The sequence below is a fragment of the Arachis hypogaea genome, chromosome 18, assembly GCF_003086295.3.
Source record: "Arachis hypogaea cultivar Tifrunner chromosome 18, arahy.Tifrunner.gnm2.J5K5, whole genome shotgun sequence".
In the NCBI taxonomy this organism is placed as follows: domain Eukaryota; kingdom Viridiplantae; phylum Streptophyta; class Magnoliopsida; order Fabales; family Fabaceae; genus Arachis; species Arachis hypogaea.
Genome location: NC_092053.1, coordinates 54,227,926 through 54,252,400, shown reverse-complemented (window position 1 = coordinate 54,252,400; position 24,475 = coordinate 54,227,926). Strand labels below are relative to the sequence as shown.

The window sequence follows — 24,475 nt, the reverse complement described above, 5'->3', positions numbered from 1 at the left end:
AGTTGTTGTTGCTATTGATGCAGTCAAAGACCAATCATTCCATTTTGCTTAAAGTATGCCACAGTCTTGTTTGAGTCGCGTTGCCCGTTGGCATCTTCAGGTGTCTACTTCCAGCAGATCTGTGGGTATTCAAAGTAGAGTTTAGGGGCTTCGTTCTTCCAGTTCTGCAAGCTTTCTTGATATCCTTTCGTTAGCCTTTTTTAATTCAGCTACCAATGAATTCTGTTATTTAAGGAACTGGATGGATGAAGAATGGTATGGTAGTGGCAGTGGTGATGACTGATGATGGAGGAGGATAGTGCCATAGTGGTGAGTGGTGAGAATGAGGAGGATTCTTTTTTATTTTTGTTCAAGAACAAAATTGTCCGACAAATATTATTTATGGACAAAAGAACGATTTTATAACGTTTTGTAATATTGGGGATGATTTTAATAAGAAAAAAAGGTCGAAAACAATTTTGATTTTGACCTCAAATCTTATGGGCGAAAAAAAGTACTTATTCCTATTAATTGAGTGGCTAAAATCGACTTGTTGACTCATAATCAAGTATATAATAAGGTATGTGATGTATGTGTGCATTGCATATCTGAATAACTTTAGCTAATAAATTACAACCTAAATGTTAATTTATATATATATATATATATATATATATATATATATATATGATGTATTTTACTGATCTCTACTGAAATTATATTCCGATTCTCACTTCTAATACTTTCTGTGTTGTGTAATTTTTTTATTGAAATTGTACTATGCTAGTGATATCATACTGTAAGTTTAATTTTGTTGACCTCACTAAGAGTTTGATTCCTCACTCTTGTATTAATGTGGAACACTTTATGGCGAATCGTATAACAGATAACTGGATGTTCGACCGCCAAAAAATTAGTCATTGGTATCAGAACTGAATATCCTGGAACCCAAAAAAATACAACTTTTTGTTGTTATATAAGTTATATAAATAAAAAAAAAAAGAAAAAGTTATAATTTTGGGAACAAGTTATACCGTGGAAAGCAGTACGATTTGTACTGCCTTTTCTTTTCGGATAGTACCTTAACATTCAGACCAAAACAAAAACTAATTTAACTTCATTTACATGATGTTTCCTTCACATGTTAAAATTTGCATTTAGTAGTTTAGACAAAATACAAGTGTAGATGTAGAAAATAGAAAATTGTTATTCTTTATGTCTTCAGTTTTAATAAAGGTATTATATAAACACAAAGAATAATACTACATGTGAGTTTTTTTTGTTAATCAAGTTCAATTAAATTTGTCTAATATAATAAAAATCAATTATGATTAGTATTATTCTAAATCTTATTATTTAACTTGGTTCACTACAAGAAACATTATTAAAATCGATGGCCAGGCCGTCGATAATATTAAAAATCGACGGCAAAATGACGGCAGAGGTGGTCGCTATTAAACTTGTCGATTTTTCAAAATTCTAATAAAATAGACAATATTTTCTCTATAATGAGTTTGAGAATTTTACATTCTTACTAAAATCGACAATGTTGCCGTCGATATTATTATACAAAATTGACGACATTTCTGTCAATATTTAATTCAATAAAATCGACAATATTTCCGTCTATAATATGAGTTTGTGAATTTCACCTGCTTAATAAAATCGACAACATTGCCGTCGATATTATTATACAAAATCGATAATATTTTTGTCGATATTTGATTCAATAAAATCTACATAATGGTCGTCGATTTAATTATTTAGATACTGACAAATTCTTTGTCTATATTTTGTTTTAGAGCAAACTACCATTTCTACCCACGAAAGTAGAAAATGCTGACATATCTACCCATAGAAAAAGGAAATTACCATTTGTACCCATGAAATATGAATTTCGCACAACAAAATTATCCAAACACTAAAAAATTACCTAAAATCTCTAAATTACCCTTATTTTCACCACCACACCACCCCCTTCACCCAGCCACCTTTCTAACCCTAACCCTCTTCACCTAGCCACCACCCTCTTTTCCTTTCTAAACACAAATCCCACCACCACCCCCTTCACGCAGCCACCTTTCTAACCCTAACCCTCTTCACCCAGCCACTACCTCCTTTCCCTTTCTAATCTCAAATCCCACCACCACCCCTTCACCCAGCCACCACTCCCTTTTCCTCCAAAACTCACACACGGAGACATTACACACACACACCCACCCGAGGAAGAAGAAGAGAAGAGTAGGAAGAGGGAGACCGCGCTGACAACGTGGGGACTCGCTGCCACTATCGCATCATCGTCGCCATTATTGAGGAAGCCCAAAGAGGAGATGCGAGTAAGAACCAAGGAATGAAGGAAGGCGGAGCTGTCACCGCCGTCGAGCCCTGCTGTTGCCGGCTCCGTCACGTCTGTCGCCGCCATTGATTGAGTCCGTCACCGTCGTTGTCACTGGTTTAGAAGGAAGAGAGTGCGCAAGAGATCGGAGAAGGAGGAGAGGGCGACGGCGCCGGTGGGTGTCGCTGCCACCATCATCGTCGATGCTGTTTAGTGAGGGAGGAAGAACCGTTTTTTCTCTTTGCTTTTTCTATTGTTGTTGTTGTTGTTGTTGTTGTTGTTGTTGTTGTTGTTGTTGTTGTTGTTGTTGTTGTTGTTGTTGTTGTTGCTGCTGCTGCTTTATGTGAAGAATATGATGATGGACGTATAGTGGTGATGGTGGTGATGGTAGTGATAAAGGAAATGAGATGTGGTGCCTTTGAACTCAGAGTTTGGCTCAGACGAGGGTGAGATAGGGAAGGAAGGAAGGAGGGGTGGATGATGCAGATGATGATAAGGGTAATTTGGAGATTTTATGTGATTTTTTAGTGTTTGGATAATTTTGTTATATGGAACTCATATTTTATGGGTACAAATGGTAATTTATTTTTCTATGGGTAGACATGTCAGCGTGTTCAACTTTCGTGGGTAGAAATGGTAGTTTACTCTTTGTTTTATTTGTCTATTTTAGATTTAAAAAGCGAAAATGCTACCGTCGATTTTAATAGCTATATTTTTTTTAATTATCTTTTCTATTTGAAAAATAGTAAACAATTAATGCAAATAAACCTTTAAATATTGAAATAAAATTTTATACAGAATATTAGATAACAAGATAAATAAACTTTTAAATACAAAAATAAAATTTATACTAAATATTAGATAATGAGTTTACAAAATTATCAAAATAATAAATAATCCTCTAACATAAAGACTCAAGACAAGATAAATAACTAAACTTAGTTCGTTTAAATTGCAATCCACTAATAGTACAAAATATTCAAAGTAAAGTAAATAACCTAGTCATACTCGTCTAAATAATCATATGAGTCATCAAGATCGTCAGAATCATCCTCCCTTTGAGAACTCTGTGGCTGTCCTGGTCACTGCAGAATAGGTGGGAGTTTTCTACCCGGAGCTGTGCTTTTCTGAGAGCTTAGAAAAGTAAAAGGAGGAGGTAGGAGAACACATGATCCAGAACTACTAGGACCCATAGCCCTCACATACTCAGCCAAGATGCTCAATTGATGACTAAATTGATCCATCTGTGAGTTACTGGTGTTGAGATCCTCACGCAAGGATTCAACAGTCTGTTGCCACTCTCTTTTCTCCCTTTGGTAGCGGTCTTCAAGCTATCTATATTTAGCGGCATGTTGTTCAACTTCCCTATTGAGTATTGCGATTCGTTCTCTAAGATCCAAAACAACAGTGCTGGTGTTCGTGGTTGACCCATCAACTCGAGGTCGCACCATGCACGTTACCTCACCCATGCCATATATCCTACCTCTTCGTTTTTCACCCACTATCTCAATCCACATGCTTTCCTCAGAGATAGGTGGTGGATCAGTTACACCAGCCTCTATAGCAGCCTGTCGCTCTTGCTCAGCCTGAAATATTCACTCTTGAAATATATGCTACAATGAGGAGAAATGATTGATAAACTACTATAAGTATTAATAATGCAAAAGCTAAGGGGATATGTGAAAAAAATAAGTCCAACATTATAATAAAGGAATGTATCAAGTTATTTGTTTTCACATATTCCAATTTAAAGAAAAAAAAATAGTTACAATGAATAAAGGTAAGTTACCTTTATCTTTTGAGAGTGTTCATCAACCCATTAAGTCTTATCCTCTTTGCGAATATGAGTGTGCTAAAAAAACTCATCCATACGTGATGGTCTTCCAAGCGAATGATTCTACATAATGTAATCAAATTATCAACAAATATGGGTATACAATTGATGATGTACTGAACTAAGAAATTGATGATGTATATACTTTAAAGTCATGTATCAATAAAATCTCTCTAATCAAATTTTGTTAGACCTTAATATTTATATCTAATTTTTCAGATTATGTCATAAATCTCAATTATACTAATAAGCTATTTATCCTTCTTAGCTGCCCGTTTTGCATCGTGCTGTGTAGTCTATAAAGCAGAAATGCATTCAAAGCCTTGCATGTTTTTCAACCATAAGCATATCCTGCTTTTCTTTCAAACATGGAACAGACTTAAGCATATTTCATTAATCAGTTTGTAATATTAATGCACATACAAAATTATTTAATTAACATTCACATCAAAATCTCTTATATTTTATTCATCACGGATTTTGCATTCAATTCTACTGGAATCAACAAAGATGGACAACGCTTCATTTCAAAAGATAGTGACCATTATTAAAAGTTATAGCTTTTGGTGTGTTATTTATGTTCTTCATGCAAATAACTAAAAGCAATAGGAATCAATTGTAGGTCATTTTTTCTTTTAACGGTCACTCGAAATTGCTCAGTCATGTTCAAGTCCTCACATTTCACTCCATTAGGAAGCTCCCAATCAAAGTGATACAGCAAATATTTAACCATATGTAATGTAAAGCATATTTAACTCCAAGTATCTTAGCTATATAAGAATTTCAAAGGTTAAGTGTTATTTATGAAAACATAGTAAAGTAGTAGCAAAAGTACCAAGAACTGATAGGTACATTAAGTATAAAAAATCGAGTATTCCTATAATAGATCTTATAAACAACACATTAGAATTGCTGCGAGTTTTTTTTACTTGTTTGGTAATGAGCGGATAATTTATACGCTTTTTGACATTGTTTTTAGTATGTTTTCAGTATGATTTAGTTAGTTTTTAGTATATTTTTATTATTTTTTAATTAAAAATTATATTTCTGGACTTTACTATGAGTTTGTGTGTTTTTCTGTGATTTCAGGTATTTTCTGGCTGAAATTGAGGGACCTAAGCAAAAATCAGATTCAGAGGTTGAAGAAGGACTACAGATGCTGTTGGATTCTGACCTCCCTGCACTCAAAGTGGATTTTCTGGAGCTACAGAACTCCAAATGGTGCGCTTCTAATTGCGTTGGAAAGTAGACATCCAGGGCTTTCCAGCAATATATAATACTCCATACTTTGAATAAGGATTGATGACGTAAACTGGCGTTCAACGCCAGTTCCATGCTGCATTCTGGAGTCAAACGCCAGAAACAAGTTGCAAAGTGGAGTTCAACGCCAGAAACACATTACAAACTGACGTTCAACTCCAAGAATGACCTCTCCACATGTAAACTTCAAGCTCAGCCCAAGCATACACCAAGTGGGCCCCGGAAGTGGATTTTTACATTATTTACTCAATTCTGTAAACCCTAGTAACTAGTTTAGTATAAATAGGACTTTTTACTATTGTATTAGACATCTTGGGACGTTTAGTTCTTAGATCATGGGGGCTGGCCATTCGGCCATGCCTGAACCTTTCACTTATGTATTTTTCAACGGTAGAGTTTTTATACACCATAGATTAAGGTGTGGAGCTCTGCTGTTCCTCAAAGATTAATGCAAAGTACTACTGTTTTTCTATTCAATTCAACTTATTCCACTTCTAAGATATTCATTCGCACTTCAATATGATGGATGTGATGATCGTGACAGTCATCATCATTCTCAACTTATGAACGCGTGCCTGACAACCACTTCCGTTCTACCTTAGATTGAATGGATATCTCTTGGATATCTAATACAGGGGACCGAGTCCGAGATATTAGTGTCTTCGTGGTATAAGTTAGAACCCATGGATGGCCATTCTTGAGATCCGGAAAGTCTAAACCTTGTCTGTGGTATTCCGAGTAGGATCTGGGAAGGGATGACTGTGATGAGCTTCAAACTCACGAGTGCTGGGCGTAGTGACAGACGCAAAAGGATAGTAAATCCTATTCCAGTATGATCGAGAACCGACAGATGATTAGCCATGCAGTGACAGCGCATTGGACCATTTTCACAGGAGGATGGGATGTAGCCATTGAAAACGGTGATGCCCTACATAAAGCTTGCCATGGAAAGGAGTAGGATTGATTGGATGAAGACAGCAGGAAAGCAGAGATCAGAGGAATGAAAGCATCTCTATACGCTTATCTGAAATTCTCACCAATGAATTACATAAGTACCATTATCCTATTTTATATTTTATTTATTTTCATCCAGTATAATTTCTTAATACAATTTAATCCGCCTGACTGAGATTTACAAGGTGACCATAGCTTGCTTCAAGCCGACAATCTCCGTGGGATCGACCCTTACTCACGTAAGGTTTATTACTTGGACGACCCAGTGCACTTGCTGGTTAGTTGTACGAAGTTGTGAAACAGATATAAGATCATGAACGTGCGTATTGAGTTTTTAGCGCCGTTACCAAGGAATGGCATGATCACGATTTCGCACACCAAGTTTTTGGCGCCGTTGCCGGGGATTGTTCGAGTTTGGACAACTGACGGTTCATCTTGTTGCTCAGATTAGGTAATTTTCTTTTTCGTTTTATTTTCAAAAAAAAAAAAATTTGTTTTCAAAAAAATTTCTTTTCCTTTTGTTTTCGAAAATTATTCCAAATTTTTAAGAATGAATTCTAAAGTTTCAAAATGGTATGCTGAAGTTTGGCTGGCTATCAAGATTTAGACTAACCTGGTATGATTCCTAGAATCTTGATTGAGGACTTTGAATTCATTGCTTTCTTTTCCCTATATGTTTTCAAAAAAAAAAAAAAAAAATAAAAATATACAAAAATCCAAAAAAAAATACTAAAATCATAAAATCAAAAATATTTTTTGTTTCTTGTTTAAGTCTAGAGTCAATTTTTAAGTTTGGTGTCAATTGTATTTTTTTCTAAAAATTTATGCATTTTTCCAAAATTCATGCATTCATAGTGTTCTTCATGATCTTCAAGTTGTTCTTGGTAAGTCTTCTTGTTTGATCTTCATATTTTCTTGTTTTGTGTCTTTTCTTGTTTTTCATATGCATTTTTAATTTTTTAGTTTCTAAAGTTTGAAAATTTCTAAGTTTGGTGTCTTGCATGTTTTTCTTTCATTAAAAATTTTCAAAAAAAAGTCTTGATGTTCATCTTGATCTTCAAAGTGTTCTTGGTGTTCATCTTGACATTCATAGTGTTCTTGCATGCATTGTGTGTTTTGATTCATAATTTTTATGTTATGAGTCTTTTTCATGTTTTTCTCTTTCTTCATTAAAAATTCAAAAATAAAAAATATCTTTTCCTTCTTTTACTCAAAATTTTCGAAAATATGATTTGATTTAGTCAAAAAGTTTTTAAATTTAATTGTTTCTTATGAATCAAATCAAAATTTCAATTTAAAAATCTTATCTTTTCAAAATCTTTTTCAAAAATCAAATCTTTTTCATTTTACCTTCATATTTTCGAAAACTTTTTAAATTTGATTTTCAAAATCTTTTTCTTATTTTATTTCTTAATTTTCAAAATCTTTACTAACATTTAATATGATTGATTGAAAAATTTCAAGTTGTTACTTGCTTATTAAGAAAGATTCAATCTTTAAAGTCTAGAATCATATCTTTTTAGTTTCTTGTTAGTCAAGTAATCAACTTTAAAATCAAATCTTTTTAATTTTCTTTTCAAATCTTTTTCAAATTAAAATTTCAATAATATCTTTTTCAAATTCAATTTCAAAATCTTTTCTAACTTCTTATCTTTTTAAAAAAATTGATTTTCAATTCTTATCTTTTTGTTTCAATCATATCTTTTTAAATTTCAATCATATCTTTTTCAAAAATAAATTTCAAAACTTTTTCAATCAATCTTATCTTTTTGTTTCAATCATATCTTTTTCAAAACTACCTAACTAATCCTCTCTCTCCTATTTTCGAAAATTCCCTCTCTCCTTTTTCAAAATTCCTTTTTAATTAACTAATTGTTTTAATTTTAAGTTAATTTCAACTTTAATTTTCGAAATCTAACTTTCAATTTTAATTTTATTTTAATTAAATTTCGAAATTCTCTCTCTCATCTCCTATTTAATTATTCATCTACTAACACTTCTCTTCCATCCAAAAATTCGAACACCACATCCCTCTCTGTGTTCGAGTTTTCCCTCTTCTCTTCCTTACATTACATTCTTTTCTTCTTCTACTCACACAAAGGAACCTCTCTCTACTGAGGCAAAGAGGATCCCTATTATTTTCTGTTTTCTTCTTTTTCATATGAGCAGGAGCAAGGACAAGAACATTCTTGTTGAAGCAGATCATGAACCTGAAAGGACTCTGAAAAGGAAACTAAGAGAAGTTAAAATACAACAAGCCAGAGACAACCTTATAGGAATTTTCGAACAGGAAGAGGAGATGACAGCCGAAAATAATAATAATTCAAGGAGGATGCTTGGTGACTTTACTGCACCTAATTCCAATTTACATGGAAGAAGCATCTCCATTCCTGCCATTGGAGCAAACAATTTTGAGCTGAAACCTCAATTAGTTTCTCTGATGCAACAGAACTGCAAGTTTCATGGACTTCCATCTGAAGATCCTTTTCAGTTCTTAACTGAGTTCTTGCAAATCTGTGATACTGTTAAGACCAATGGGATTGATCCCGAGGTCTACAGACTTATGCTTTTCCCGTTTGCTATAAGAGACAGAGCTAGAGTGTGGTTGGACTCTCAACCCAAAGATAGCATGAACTCTTGGGATAAGCTGGTCACGGCTTTCTTAGCCAAGTTCTTCCCTCCTCAAAAGCTGAGTAAGCTTAGAGTGGATGTTCAAACCTTCAGACAGAAAGAAGGTGAATCCCTCTATGAAGCTTGGGAGAGATAAAAGCAACTGACCAAAAAGTGTCCTTCTGACATGCTTTCAGAATGGAGCATCCTGGATATATTCTATGATGGTCTGTCTGAATTAGCTAATATGTCATTGGATACTTCTGCAGGTGGATCCATTCACCTAAAGAAAACGCCTGCAGAAGCTCAAGAACTCATTGACATGGTTGCTAATAACCAGTTCATGTACACTTCTGAGAGGAATCCTGTGAGTAATGGGACGCCTCAGAAGAAGGGAGTTCTTGAAATTGATACTCTGAATGCCATATTAGCTCAGAATAAAATATTGACTCAGCAAGTCAATATGATTTCTCAGAGTCTGAATGGAATGCAAGCTGCATCCAACAGTACTCAAGAGGCATCTTCTGAAGAAGAAGCTTATGATCCTGAGAACCCTGCAATAGCAGAGGTGAATTACATGGGTGAACCCTATGGAAACACCTATAATCCCTCATGGAGAAATCACCCAAATCTCTCATGGAAGGATCAACAAAAGCCTCAACAAGGCTTTAATAATGGTGGAAGAAACAGGTTTAGCAATAGCAAGCCTTTTCCATCATCCACTCAGCAAAAGACAGAGAGTTCTGAGCAGACCCCATCTAGCTTGGCAAACATAGTCTCTGATCTATCTAAGGCCACTCTAAGTTTCATGAATGAAACAAGGTCTTCCATTAGAAATCTGGAAGCACAAGTGGGCCAACTGAGTAAAAAGATCACTGAAACCCCTCCTAGTACTCTCCCAAGCAATACAGAAGAAAATCCAAAAGGAGAGTGCAATGCCATTGAAATGACCATCATGGCCGAAACCACAAAAGAGGAGGAGGACATGAATCCCAGTCAGGAAGACCTCTTGGGACGTCCAGAGATCAATAAGGAGTTTCCATCTGAGGAACCAAAGGACTCTGAGGCTCATCTGGAGACCATAGAGATTCCATTAAACCTCCTTATGCCATTCATGAGCTCTGATGAGTATTCTTCTTCTGAAGAGAATGAAGATGTTACTGAAGAGCAAGTTGCCAAGTACCTTGGTGCAATCATGAAGCTGAATGCCAAATTATTTGGTAATGAGACTTGGGAAGATAAACCTCCCTTGCTCACCAATGAATTGAGTGATCTGGATCAACTGAGATTGCCTCAGAAGAAACAGGATCCTGGAAAGTTCTTAATACCATGTACCATAGGCACCATGACCTTTGAGAAGGCTCTATGTGACCTTGGGTCAGGGATAAACCTCATGCCCCCCTCTGTAATGGAGAAACTGGGAATCTTTGAGGTGCAAGCTACCATAATCTCATTAGAGATGGCAGAGAACTCAAGAAAACAGGCTTATGGTCAAGTAGAGGACGTGTTAGTAAAGGTTGAAGGCCTTTACATCCCTGCTGATTTCATAATCCTGGATACTGGGAAGGATGAGGATGAATCCATCATTCTTGGAAGACCCTTCCTAGCCACAGCAAGAGCTGTGATTGATGTGGACAGAGGAGAATTGATCCTTCAACTGAATGAGGACTCCCTTATGTTTAAAACTCAAGGATCTCCTTCTGTAACCATGGAGAGGAAGCATGAAAAGCTTCTCTCACTGCAGAGTCAACCAAAGCCCCCACAGTCAAACTCTAAGTTTGGTGTTGGGAGTCTATAAAATTGACTTGATCACCTATGTGGCTCCATGAGAGCCCACTGTCAAGCTATTGACATTAAAGAAGCACTTGTTGGGAGGCAACCCAATGTTATTTAATCATTTTTATTTTATTTTCTCTTTGTTATTTCATATTTTATTAGGTTGATGATGATGTGGAGTCACAAAAACTACTGAAAAATAAAAAACAGAATAAAAAATAGCATTGAAAATAGAACACCCTGGAGGAAGGGCTTAATGGCGTTTAAACACCAGTAAGGAGCATCTGGCTGGAATTTAATGCCAGAACAGAGCATGAAACTGGCGTTAAACGCCAGAAAAAAGCAGTAATCTGGCGTTTAAACGCCAAGATTGCACCCAGAGGAAAGCTGGCATTAAACGCCAGAAACAAGCATCAGACTGGCATTTAACGCCAGAAACATGCACCATACTGGCGTTCAACACCAGAAACATGCTGCAGACTGGCGTTGAACGCCCAAAACAAGCATGGAAGTGGCGTTTAATGCCAGAAACATGCTGCAGTCTGGCATTAAACGCCAGGATTGCATATATAGGGCATTTTACACGCCTCAAAGGTGAAGGGATGAGAAATCCTCAAACACCTCAGGATCTGTGGACCCCACAGGATTCCCTTAGGATCTGTGGACCCCACAGGATCCCCACTTACCTTTCTTTTCTCCTCTTCACACCTTTTCATATCACTTTTCCCCAAATACCCTTCACCAATCAACTCAATCACTCTTTCCCATCACCTCTTCACCACTCACATCCATCCTCTCTTCCCCAAAAACCCCACCTACCTTTAAATTCAAAATAATTTCCCTCCCAAACCCAACCCTAAATGGCCGAACCCTAACCCCTCCCCACTCCTATATAAACCCATCATTCCTTCTTCATTTTCACACAACAAAACCCTCTCTTCTTCCCCTTTGCCGAATCCACCTTCTCCATCCATCTCCTCCATTTTTCTTCTTCTTCTACTTCTTTCTCTTTTCTTTTGCTCGAGGACGAGCAACCATTTTAAGTTTGGTGTGGTAAAAGCAATGCTTTTTGTTTTTCCATAACCATTTATGGCACCTAAGGCCAGAGAAACCTCTAGAAAGAGGAAAGGGAAGGCAATCGCTTCCACCTCTGAGTCATGGAAGATGGAGAGATTCATCTCTAAGGTTCATCAAGACCACTTCTATGAAGTTGTGGCCAAGAAGAAAGTGATCCCTGAGGTTCCTGTCAAACTCAAAAAGAATGAGTATCCAAAGATCCGACTTGAAATCCAAAGAAGAGGTTGGGAAGTTCTAACCAACCCCATTCAACAAGTCGGGATCTTAATGGTTCAAGAGTTCTATGCAAACGCATGGGTTACCAGGAACCATGATCAAAGTGTGAACCCGAACCCAAAGAATTGGCTCACCATGGTTCGGGGGAAATACTTAGATTTCAGTCCGGAGAATGTGAGGCTGGCGTTCAACTTGCCAATGATGGAAGAGAACGCACGCCCCTACACTAGAAGAGTCAACTTTGATCAAAGGTTAGACTAAGTCCTCATGGACATATGTGTGGAAGGAGCTCAATGGAAAATTGACTCAAAAGACAAGCCGGTTCAACTAAGAAGGCTTGACCTCAAACCAGTAGCTAGAAGATGGTTGGAGTTCATTCAATGCTCAATCATTCCTACTAGCAACCGGTCTGAAGTTACTATAGACCGGGCCATCATGATCCATAGCATCATGATTGGGGAGGAAGTGGAGGTTCATGAGATTATACCTCAAGAACTCTACAAGGTGGCTGACAAGTCTTCCAACTTGGCAAGGTTGGCCTTTCCTCACCTCATTTGCCACCTCTGCAATTCGGCTGGGATTGGCGTAGAGAGAGACATCCTCATTGAAGAGGACAAGCCCATCACTAAGAAAAGGATGGAGCAAACAAGAGAGCATGGACCTCAACATGAGCATGAGGAAATTCCTCACCATGAAATCCCTGAGATGCCTCAAGGGATGCACTTTCCTCCACAAAACTATTGGGAACAAATCAACACTTTCCTAGGTAAATTAAGTTCCAACATGGGACAATTAAGGGTGGAACATCAAGAGCACTCCATCATCCTCCATGAAATTAGAGAAGATCAAAGATCTATGAGGGAGGAGCAAGAAAGACAAGGAAGAGACATAGAGGAGCTCAAAAGCACCATTGGTTCTTCAAGAAGAGGAAGATGCCACCCTCACTAAGGTGGACTCATTCCTTAATCTCCTTGTTTATTTATTTTCCTGTTTTTTGATTTTTATGCTTTATGTTTGTTTATGTTTTTGTCTTCATGATCACTAGTATTTAAGTGTCTATGCCTTAAAGTTATGAATGTCCTATGAATCTATCACCTCTCTTGAATGAAAAAATGTTTTAATTACAAAAGAACAAGAAGTACATGGTTTTGAATTCATCCTTGAAACTAGTTTAATTATTTTGATGTGGTGACAATACTTTTTGTTTTCTGAATGAATGCTTGAACAGTGCATATGTCTTTTGAAGTTGTTGTTTAAGAATGTTAAATATGTTGTCTCTTGAAAGAATGATGATAAGGAAAAATGTTATTTGATAATCTGAAAAATCATAAAATTGATTCTTGAAGCAAGAAAAAGCAGTGAATACAGAAAGCTTGCGAAAAAAAAAGAGAAAAATGGCAAAAAAAATAATAGAAAGAAAAAGAAAAAGCAAGCAGAAAAAGCCAAAAGCTCTTAAAACCAAAAGGCAAGAGCAAAAAGCCAATAATCCTTAAAACCAAAAGGCAAGGGTAAATAAAAAGGATCCCAAGACTTTGAGCATCAGTGGATAGGAGGGCCTAAAGGAATAAAATCCTGGCCTAAGCAGCTAAACCAAGCTGTCCCTAACCATGTGCTTGTGGCGTGAAGGTGTCAAGTGAAAACTTGAGACTGAGCGGTTAAAGTCAAGGTCCAAAGCAAAAGAAGAGTGTGCTTAAGAACCCTGGACACCTCTAATTGGGGACTTTAGCAAACCTGAGTCACAATCTGAAAAGGTTCACCCAATTATGTGTTTGTGGCATTTATGTATCCAGTGGTAATACTGGAAAACAAAGTGCTTAGGGCCACGGCCAAGACTCATAAAGTAGCTGTGTTCAAGAATCAACATACTGAACTAGGAGAATCAATAACACTATCTGAACTCTGAGTTCCTATAGATGCCAATCATTCTGAACTTCAATGGATAAAGTGAGATGCCAAAACTATTCAAGAGGCAAAAAGCTACAAGTCCCGCTCATCTGATTGGAGGTATGTTTCATTGATATTTTGGAATTTATAGTATATTCTCTTCTTTTTATCCTATTTGATTTTTAGTTGCTTGGGGACAAGCAACAATTTAAGTTTGGTGTTGTGATGAGCAGATAATTTATACGTTTTTTGGCAATGTTTTTAGTATGTTTTCAGTATGATTTAGTTAGTTTTTAGTATATTTTTATTAGTTTTTAATTAAAAATCACATTTCTGGACTTTACTATGAGTTTGTGTGTTTTTCTGTGATTTCAGGTATTTTCTGGCTGAAATTGAGGGACCTGAGCAAAAATCAGATTCAGAGGTTGAAGAAGGACTGCAGATGCTGTTGGATTCTGACCTCTCTGCACTCAAAGTGTATTTTCTGGAGCTACAAAACTCTAAATGGCACGCTTCTAATTACGTTGGAAAGTAGACATTCAGGGCTTTCCAGCAATATATAATAGTTTATACTTTGAATAAGTATTGACAACGTAAACTGGCGTTTAACGCCAGTTCCATGCTGCATTCTGGAGTCAAACGCCAGAAACAAGTTGCAAAGTGGAGTTCAACGCCAGAAACACGTTACAAACTGGCGTTCAACTCCAAGAATGACCTCTCCACGTGTAAAATTCAAGCTCAGCCCAATCACACACCAAGTGGGCCCCGGAAGTGGATTTCTACATCATTTACTCAATTCTGTAAACCCTAGTAACTAGTTTAGTATAAATAGGACTTTTTACTATTGTATTAGACATCTTGGGATGTTTAGTTCTTAGATCAAGGGGGCTGGCCATTTGGCCATGCCTGAACCTTTCACTTATGTATTTTTCAACGGTAGAATTTCTACACACCATAGATTAAGGTGTGGAGCTTTGCTGTTCCTCAAAGATTAATGCAAAGTACTACTATTTTTCTATTCAATTCAACTTATTCCGCTTCTAAGATATTCATTCGCACTTCAATATGATGGATGTGATGATCGTGACAGTCATCATCATTCTCAACTTATGAACGCGTGCCTAACAACCACTTCCATTCTACCTTAGATTGAATAGATATCTCTTGGATATCTAATACAGGGGACCGAGTCCGAGATATTAGTGTCTTCGTGGTATAAGTTAGAACCCATGGATGGCCATTCCTGAGATCCGGAAAGTCTAAACCTTGTCTGTGGTATTCCGAGTAGGATCTGGGAAGGGATGGCTGTGACGAGCTTCAAACTCGCGAGTGCTGGGCGTAGTGACATACGCAAAAGGATAGTAAATCCTATTCCAGTATGATCGAGAACTGACAGATGATTAGCCATGCAGTGACAGCGCATTGGACCATTTTCACAGGAGGATGGGATGTAGCCATTGACAACGGTGATGCCCTACATAAAGCTTGCCATGGAAAGGAGTAGGATTGATTGGATGAAGACAGCAGGAAAGCAGAGATCAGAGGAACGAAAGCATCTCTATACGCTTATCTGAAATTCTCACCAATGAATTACATAAGTACCACTATCCTATTTTATATTTTATTTATTTTCATCCAGTATAATTTCTTAATACAATTTAATCCGCCTGACTGAGATTTACAAGGTGACCATAGCTTGCTTCAAGCCGACAATCTCCGTGGGATCGACCCTTACTCACGTAAGGTTTATTACTTGGACGACCCAGTGCACTTGCTGATTAGTTGTACAAAGTTGTGAAACAGATATAAGATCATGAACGTGCGTATTGAGTTTTTAGCGCCGTTACCAAGGAATGGAATGATCACGATTTCGCACACCATTTGGCCTTAAGAAATTTTCAGAACAGAAAATATCATAATAAAGATTGTCTTTAAGTATTATAGCCTCTTTATCAGAAGAAAACTTAATGTGTCTAATAATAAAATTGCTAGAGGCCAAGATAAGAAGCATGCAAATTGGAATCAAGTTATAAACACACTCTTAATGTATAATATGCTTTTCACTTCTTTGCTTACCTATCTAGGATGCATGCTTCAGGACCATGCAAAAAAGAGATTCATTATAAACATAGATGATTAACTATAAAATTTGTACAAGACAAGTTCAAAAGTAATACAAGACAAGTTCTCTCATGCATTTTTACTTTAAAAATAACTTAAACAATGCATAAAGTAAAAAAGAGGGTTCTATAAGCAACTTACCAAACATAACCTTGCTTTTGGAAAGGTGGTGCCTCCTGCAGTGTGAAGGGAGGTACATCAAGTCTACTTTCTGGAAACTGTATTTCTCGCCTGTAATTATCTATAGGCATTGGTGCACGAATTATGAATCACACTTTTCACAACTCGTACCACTAACCAGCAAGTGCACTGGGTCGTCCAAGTAATACCTTACGTGAGTAAGGATCGATCCCACGGAGATTGTTGGTTTGAAGCAAGCTATGGTTATCTTGCAACTCTTAGTCAGGATATTAATTATAATTATTAGTTGACTTGCAAATGAACAAGAGAGCATGGATTAAATAATTCTTGTTATGCAGTAATGGAGAATATGTTGGAGTTTAGGAGATGCTTTGTCTTCTGAATCTCTGCTTTCTCTCTGTCTTCTTCTTCACGCACGCAAGGTTCCTCCTATGGCAAGCTGTGTGTTGGTGGATCACCGTTGTCAATGGCTACTATCCGTCCTCTCAGTGAAAATCGTCCACATGCGCTGTCACCGCACGGCTAATCATCTGTCGGTTCCCACTCATGCTGGAATAGGATCCATTGATCCTTTTGCGTCTGTCACTACGCCCAACACTCGCAAGTTTGAAGTTCGTCACAGTCATTCAATCCCTGAATCCTACTCGGAATACCACAGACAAGGTTTAGACTTTCCGGATTCTCAAGAATGCTGCCAATGGATTCTAGCTTATACCACGAAGATTCTGATTAAGGAATCCAAGAGATACTCATTCAATCGAAGGTAGAATGGAGGTGGTTGTCAGGCACGCGTTCATAGGTTGATAATGGTGATGAGTGTCACGGATCATCACATCCATCATATTGAAGTGCGAATGAACATCTTAGATAGAAACAAACGTTTTTGAATAGAAAACAAAAATAATTGCATTAATTCATCGAGACACAGCAGAGCTTCTCACCCCCAACAATGGAGTTCAGAGACTCATGCCGTCAAAGAGTACAAAGTTCAGATCTAAAAATGTCATCCGATACAAAATAAGTCTCTAAAAGTTGTTTAAATACTAAACTAGTAACCTAGGTTTACAGAAAATGAGTAAACTAAGATAGATAGTGCAGAAATCCACTTCTGGGGCCCACTTGGTGTGTGCTGGGATTGAGACTTGAACTTTACACGTGCCTAGGCTGTTTCTAGAGTTAAACGCCAGGTTGTAACCTGTTTCTGGCATTTAACTCGAACTTGTAACCTGTTTCCGGCGTTTAACGCCAGAATGCAACATGGAACTGGCGTTGAACGCCAGTTTACATCGTCTATCTTTGAGAACTATTTTATATTGTTGAAAAGCCCTGGATGTCTACTTTCCAACGCAATTAAGAGCGCACCAATTGAACTTCTATAGCTCCAAAAAATTAATTCGGAGTGCAGAGAGGTCAGAATCGAACAGCATCAGCAGTTCTTTTTCAGCCTGAGTCAGATTTTTGCTCAGCTCCCTAAATTTCAGCCAGAAAATACCTAAAATTATAGAAAAATACACAAACTCATAGTAAAATCCAAAAATATGAATTTTGCCTAGAAACTAATAAAAATATACTAAAAACTAACTAAAACATACTAAAAACTACATGAAATTAACCCCAAAAAGCGTATAAAATATCTGCTCATCACAACACCAAACTTAAACTGTTGCTTGTCCCCAAGCAACTAGACAAAAAAATAGGATAAAAAGAAATCAAGGAGCAATAATATCTCAGAGTTTTGAGTGAAGCTCAGATTCTAATCAGATGAGCGGGACTAGTAGCTTTTTGCTTCCGAACAATTTTGGCATCTCACTTTATCCTTTGAATTTTAGAATGATTGGCATCCATAGGAACTCAGAATTCAGATAGTATTATTGATTCTCCTAGTTTAGTATGTTGAGTCTTGGCCGTGGCCCTAAGCATTTTGTTTTCCAGTATTACCACCGGATACATCAATGCCACACACACATAACTGGGTGAACCTTTTTAGATTGTGACTCAGCTTTGCTAGAGTCTCCACTTAGAGGTGTCCAGGGTTCTTAAGCACACTCTTTTTTTGCTTTGGACCTTGACTTTAATCGCTCAGTCTCAAGCATTTGGCTTGACACCTTCACGCCACAAGCACATGGTTAGGGACAGCTTGGTTTAGCCGCTTAGGCCAGGATTTTATTCCTTTAGGCCCTCCTATCCACTGATGCTCAAAGCCTTGGATCCTTTTTATTACCCTTGCCTTTTGGTTTTAAGGGCTATTGGCTTTTTCTGCTTGCTTTTTCTCTCTCTCTATCTTTTTTTTTGCGCAAGCTTCTGTATTTACTGCTTTTTCTTGCTTCAAGAATCAATTTTATGATTTTTCAGATTATCAATAACATGTCTCTTGTTCATCATTCTTTTAGGAGCCAACAATTTTAACATTCATAAAATTTAATATAAAAAACATGCACTGTTCAGGCATTTATTCAGAAGACAAAAAGCATTGCCACCACATATAATTAATTAGAATTTTTCTTATTAAAAACTCGAAACAAATATTGCTTCCTTATTCTAAAATTCTGCTATTTTATTCATGTTTGATGATGATGAGAAAAATAAATTATAGCTTAATTGGAGATAAAATCAAAATAGATATACTAATTACTACTACGTATATATGACTTCTAAGGTAAATTTCTAATAATTATTACAGAGTTTAGGCTAAGATTAGAACTCAACAACCTTGAATTTGGGAGGTGGATGCCTCTTTAGTCTGTGGAGTGCTTGGCCCTTCAAGAGAAAGCCTCTGGCGCTTCAATTCCTTCAGTTCACGCCCTTTCTCTTCTTCTTCTCTAAGCAGTTTGCAGAGCATGCTATTTTGATTTTGCTGTTCTCCTTTCAGTTGATGCACAGCTTCTTGCAACTTGGTGACAGATGCTTCTAGGCACTCCCAGTATTCAATTTGAGGGATTTCCGGGAGGAACTCCTGTGCTCTCCTCTTGATGGGGTCGTCCTGCACTTGTTGTCCTTCTATAGACTTTTTGGTGATTGGTTGCTCAACTGAGATATACTCATCTACTCCCATTTTTACTCCAGCATCTTTACATAACAGAGAGACCAAGCTTGGATAAGCCAATCTGGCATCTTTAGAGTTCTTGTTTGCAATTTTGTAAAGCTCACAAGCAATCAGCTGATGAACTTCCACTTTTTTTTCCAGCATAATGCAATGAATCATCACTGCTCTTCTGATGGTGACCTCAGAGCGGTTGCTAGTGGGCAGTATAGAGCGCCCAATGAAGTCCAGCCAGCCTCTGGCAACTGGTTTGAGATCTCCTCTTTTGAGTTGGTTTGGGGTACCCTTTGTGGTTGTTTTCCATTTGGCTCCAGGGAGGCATATGTCCTCTAGGATTTTTTGTCCAAGCTCAGGTTTGATCTCATCATTCTCCTATTAAAGGAGTCTGGGTCATCTTGCAGTTGAGGCAGCTTGAAGATCTCCCTTATTTTGTCAGGGTGGGTGTGAACAATCTTCCCTCTGACCAGAGTTCTGTAGTCATAGAATGCAGTTCTAGCTATTCTCTGCCTGTCCGTCTGCCACAGATTGGCGTAGAATTCCTGAACCATGTTTCTTCCCACCTTTGTTTTAGGATTAGCTAGGACTTTCCAGCTCCTGTTTTGAATTTTCTCTTGGATCTCCGGATATTCGTCTTCTTTCAGATCGAATTTAACTTCTGGGATCACTGACCTTAGACCCATTATTTTGTAGTAATGGTCTGAATGTTCTTTGGTTAAGAACTTCCTTTGATTCCAAAGTGGTTTTGGAATATTCTCTTTCTTGCCTCTTGAGTTGGTTTGTTTTTCCTTAGGAGCCATGATCTTAGTGGGTATTGGCTTAGTGATCACCGATAAACACACCAAACTTAGATGTTTGCTTGTCTGCAAGCAAAAGAAAGGAAAGAAGAGGGATATGAGGAGAGCCAAGTCCGAATTGTGAAGGTTGAGGGGGAGGGGGGAACCCTGTGCCAGGATTTAAAGGGAAGGGGGGTGGGTTTCGAAAATTTTGAAGAAGATATGATAGAAGATATGATTTGTAAAAGATAAGTAAGATAGGAAAATGATGCACTTTAAAATTTAAAAGATATGAATAATATGAAAGATATTTGAAAAAGATAGCGGTGTTTTGAAAAAGATATTGTGAAGATTTGAAAAAGATATTGATGAGTTAAAAAAATTTGAGAAGGAAAAGAGATAGATTTGTTTTGAAAGAGATTTGAAAAGAAGTTGAAGAGGATTTAAAAAAAAGGTTTATGTTTAGAATTAAGATACATTTGATATCTTTGAAAAAGGATTTGAAAAATTAGGATTTGTAATGTGTTTATGCAAGAAATCATGAATTGAAACATGAAAAGTGAGAAAAATTTGAAGTGAAAATGAAATTACCTACTCCCCACAATCCTGGCGTTAAACGCCCAACTGCTGCATGTTTTGGGCGTTTAACGCCTAGTTGGTGCTTGGTCTGGGCGTTTAACGCCCAGCTGTTGCTTCTAGCTGGCGTTAAACGCCAGAAACTCCTTTGTCACTGGGCATTTTTCTGAACGCCCAGGATGCTGTAAACCTGGCATTAAACGGCCAGAAGCTGCTTCTTTCTGGTGTTTAACACCCATATGGCTATCTCTACTGGCGTTAAACGCCCAGTAGATGCTTCTTTTAGGCGTTTAACGCCCAAAACAGCTCTTACTGGCTTTTTCGCACCAGTTAGCTTCTTTTTGCGGTTTTGTATTCTGAATCCTTCTGCAACCCTGTGAACTTATGCAATTGATTCTTTACCTTGAGGATTAATTATATTAAACTTGTAAAATAAAATAAAAAATATAAATAAGAAAAAGTTTTGCTAATGGCTGGGTTGCCTCCTAGAAAGCGCTTCTTTATTGTCTTTAGCTGGACCTTGCTGAGCTTTTAATCTAGCCTCATCCTTGAGCACTCGTGCTTAACATTGCCTTCAAGATAATGCTTGATTCTCTGTCCATTAACAATGAACTTCTTATCAGAATCAATGTCTTGAAGCTCCACATAGCCATATGGTGACACACTTGTAATCACCTATGGTCCCCTCCAACGGGATTTCAACTTCCCGGGGAATAGCCTGAGCCTAGAGTTAAACAGCAGAACCTTCTATCCTGGTTCAAAGACTCTGAATGACAGCTTTCTGTCATGCCACCTTTTTGCTTTCTCTTTGTAAAGCTTGGCATTTTCGAAAGCAGTGAGTCTGAATTCCTCTAGCTCATTTAGCTGGAGCAATCTTTTTTCTCCAGCTAATCTGTCATCAAAGTTTAGGAATCTGGTTCCCCAGTAGGCCTTATGCTCCAGTTCCACGGGCAGATGACAGGCCTTACCATACACAAGCTGGTATGGAGAGGTCCCTATAGGAGTCTTGAATGCTGTTCTGTAACCTCACAGAGCATCATCCAAGCTTCTCGCCCAATCCTTTCTACGGGTACTTACTGTCCGTTCCAGGATTCTTTTTAGTTCTCTATTAGAGACTTCAGCTTGCCCATTTTTCTGTGGATGATATGGAGTTGCCACCTTGTGGCTAATTTCATACCGGACCATAGCAGAGTAAAGCTGTTTGTTGCAGAAGTGAGTGCCCCCATCACTAATTAGTGCTCTAGGGACACCAAACCTGCTGAAGATATGTTTCTGGAGGAACTTTAGCACTGTCTTAGTATCATTAGTGGGTGTGGCAATGGCCTCTACCCATTTTGATACATAGTCGACTGCCACCAGAATATAAGTGTTTGAGTATGATGGTGGGAAAGGCCCCATGAAGTCAATACCCCATACATCAAACAACTCAATCTCCAAGATTCCTTGTTGAGGCATGGCGTAACCATGAGGCAGATTACCAGCTCTTTGGCAACTATCACAGTTACGTACAAACTCTCGGAAATCTCTATAGAGTGTAGGCCAGTAGAAGCCACATTGGAGGACCTTGGTGGCCGTTCGCTCACCTCCGAAATGACCTCCATATTGTGACCCATGGCAATGCCATAAGATCTTCTGTGCTTCTTCTCTAGGCACACACCTATAGATTATTCTGTCTGCACATCTCTTAAAGAGATAGGGTTCATCCCACAAGTAGTACTTTGCATCAGTAATTAATTTTTTCTTTTGTTACCTGCTGTACTCTTTGGGTATGAACCTTACAGCTTTATAGTTTGCAATGTCTGTAAACCATGGTGTTTTCTGAATGGCGAACAAATGATCATCCGGAAAAGTTTCAGAGATCTTAATAGAGGGAAAGGATGCCCCTTCTACTGGCTCTATCCGGGACAGATGATCAGCCATTTGGTTTTCTGTCCCTTTTCTGTCTCTTATTTCTTTATCAAACTCTTGCAGAAGCAACACCCATCTTATGAGCCTGGGTTTTGAATCCTGCTTTATAAGTAGATATTTAAGAGCAGCATGGTCAGTGTACACAATCACTTTTGATCCTACTAAGTATGATCTAAACTTGTCAATGGCATAAACCACTGCAAGCAATTCTTTTTCTGTGGTTGTGTAATTTTTCTGGGCATCATTTAAAACACGGCTAGCATAATAAATGACATGCAGAAGCTTGTCATGCCTCTGCCCTAATACTGCACCAATGGCATGGTCACTGGCATCACACATTAGTTCGAATGGTAATGTCCAGTCTGGTGCAGAAATAACTGGTGCTGTGACCAGCTTAGGTTTCAGAGTTTCAAACGCCTGCAGACACTCTTTGTCAAACGCAAATGGTGTGTCAGCAGCTAGCAGATTGCTCAGAGGTTTTGCGATTTTTGAAAAATCCTTTATAAACCTCCTATAGAATCTTGCATGCCCCAGAAACCTTCTGATTGCCTTAACATTGGCAGGTGGTGGTAATTTTTCAATTACCTCTACCTTAGCTTGATCCACCTATATTCCCTTGTTCGAAATTTTATCCCCAAGGACAATTTCTTCAGTAACCATAAAGTGACATTTTTCCCAGTTTAAAACCAGGTTAGTCTCTTGGCATCTTTTCAGAACCAGTGTCAGGTGATCAAGACAGGAGCTGAATGAGTCTCCATATACTGAGAAGTCATCTATGAAGACTTCCAGATATTTTTCCACCATATCAGAGAAAATAGAGAGCATGCATCTCTGAAAAGTTGCAGGTGCATTACACAGCCCAAATGGCATCCTTCTGTAGGCAAACACTCCAGATGGACATCTGAATGTTGCTTTCTCTTGATCCTAGGGATCTACTGCAATTTGGTTGTAGCCTGAGTAGCCATCCAAAAAGCAGTAATAATCATGACCTGCTAGTCTTTCTAGCATCTGGTCTATGAATGGTAAAGGAAAATGATCCTTTCTGGTGGCGGTATTGAGCCTTCTGTAGTTAATACACATGTGTCACCCTGTAACTGTTCTTGTAGGAACCAGTTCATTTTTTTCATTATGAACCACTGTCATGCCTCCCTTTTTAGGGACAACTTGGACAGGGCTCACCCAGGGGCTATCAGAAATAGGATAGATAATCCCAGCCTCTAGTAACTTGGTGACCTCTTTCTGCACCACCTCTTTCATGGATGGATTTAGCCGCCTCTGTGGTTGAACCACTGGCTTAGCATCATCCTCCAATAGGATCTTGTGCATGCATCTAGCTGGGCTTACGCCCTTAAGGTCACCTATGGACCACCCAAGAGCTGTCTTGTGTGTCCTTAGCACTTGAAGTAGCGCTTCCTCTTCCAGGGGATTTAAAGCAGAGCTTATGATCACCGGAAAAGTCTCACCTTCTCCCAGAAATGCATATTTCAGGGATGGTGGTAATGGTTTGAGCTCGGGTTTATGAGGTTTTTCCTCTTCCTGAGGAAGTTTCAGAGGCTCTTTCAATTCCTCTAATTCCTCCAGATCAGGCTGAACATCTTTAAAGATGTCTTCCAGCTCTGATTCGAGACTCTCAGCCATGTTGATCTCCTCTACCAAAGAGTCAATAAGATCAACTTTCATGCAGTCTTTTGGTGTGTCTGGATGCTGCATAGCCTTGATAGCATTCAACTTAAACTCATCCTCATTGACTCTCAGGGTTACTTCCCCCTTTTGGACATCAATGAGAGTTCGTCCAGTTGCTAGGAAGGGTCTTCCTAGAATGAGAGTAGCACTCTTGTTCTCCTCCATTTCTAGCACTACAAAGTTAGTGGGGAAGGTGAATGGCCCAACCCTGACAATCATGTCTTCAATCATGCCTGATGGGTATTTAATGGAGCCATCAGCAAGTTGGAGAGATATCCGGGTTGGTTTAACTTCTTCAGTTAAACCAA

General features: G+C 38.0%; 1 non-coding gene across 1 annotated transcript; it reads right to left on the bottom strand.

Moving 5' to 3' along the window:
• Nucleotides 1-9,057: 9,057 nt before the first annotated feature.
• On the bottom strand, nt 9,058-9,165 carry LOC112774022 (small nucleolar RNA R71). Its single transcript, XR_003188536.1, has one exon. It is a non-coding gene; the product is annotated as a small nucleolar RNA R71 (small nucleolar RNA).
• Nucleotides 9,166-24,475: the final 15,310 nt, after the last annotated feature.